Here is a 1,201-nt window from a genome sequence, read left to right as displayed (position 1 = left end):
ATTAGTGTTCATCTCCATTTTGGATTAAAACACAGGTGTTTTCTATTCCAAAATGGAGTCAAACACTAATTTCTCTATGTGATCAGCTTGAAAAATTGTTAAGGTATTTTAGGTGGAAGGTGTGCCTTTGTCAACAGATGTGTCACTAGGTTGAGTTGTTGGTTTTATTTGGATATTTAACCTTTTGTTTTGAGAATATGAAGGTTAAAAGCTGTATGTTTAGTCCAATATTTAAATCTTTAAGGCTGACAGACTTAAGTAAACATACCTAATTACAAAGGTTTAAATACTGGACTGAACTTAGAGCTTTAACCTTCATATTCTCAAAACAAAAGGTTATATATGTATATATATATATATATATCCCATTAGTATTCATGAACCCCTATGGTCTAAAGACAACACACCTAATTACAAAGTTTTACATGCAAAAATAAATTCTGAACAATAACGAAACCCCAAATGTAATCAATAAAAATTATCCTTAACATCTCTCCAACACCATCTACCATACAGCCTAATTCTCATTAAACAGAGCCAAGCTTACCCTAGAAAATTTTAACCTAATAGAGACTATATAAAGTCAAGATGGACCCAACTGTACAACACTCTGATCATGGCTTACCTGACTGGAACTTTGAAGGCACTGTCAACACTATTCTTATTAAAGAATAATAATTTGTACTCTACCAAACATACTGAGTAATCCATCAGTTCAATGTAATATTGTTTTTATTATAACATAAAATCAAACATATATATATATATAAGGACATTACTATACATAAATGCCTCACGCTAAGAGGGACTCTAAAGTCAAACTACCATTGGCTTTAGAGTCCCTCTTAGCATGAGGCATTTATGTATAGTAATGCCCTTATATAAATAAGTGTATTTATAGGGGATAAATGATGGATTTTTCCCTTATGAGGTTTTTTCACGCTAACTACTTGATAAATTCTTATAAAGATTTTATCCTATACTTGAATTATATATATATATATCATCATCATCATTGTTTAACATCCGCTTTCCATGCTGGCATGGGTTGGATGGTTTGACTGAGTACTGGCAAGCCAGTAGGTTGGCTCCAATCTGATCTGGCAAGGTTTCTACAGCTGGATGCCCTTCCTAACACCAACCACTCCAAGAGTGTAGTGGGTGCTTTTTATATGCCACCAACACAGGAGTCAGTTGGGGG

The 1,201-nt window shown here is 33.6% G+C and overlaps 1 protein-coding gene across 2 annotated transcripts in view; it reads right to left on the bottom strand.

Moving 5' to 3' along the window:
- The window catches only part of LOC106884428 (protein N-terminal glutamine amidohydrolase), a 47,080-nt gene that overhangs the window by 977 nt on the left and 44,902 nt on the right, over positions 1 to 1,201 (bottom strand). The gene's annotated exons all lie outside the window — the stretch shown is intronic.

This window comes from Octopus bimaculoides, chromosome 25 (assembly GCF_001194135.2).
Source record: "Octopus bimaculoides isolate UCB-OBI-ISO-001 chromosome 25, ASM119413v2, whole genome shotgun sequence".
Classification (NCBI taxonomy): Eukaryota; Metazoa; Mollusca; class Cephalopoda; order Octopoda; family Octopodidae; genus Octopus; species Octopus bimaculoides.
The sequence above is the reverse complement of the archived record's forward strand: the minus strand, read 5'-3'. Positions and strand labels throughout refer to the sequence as shown.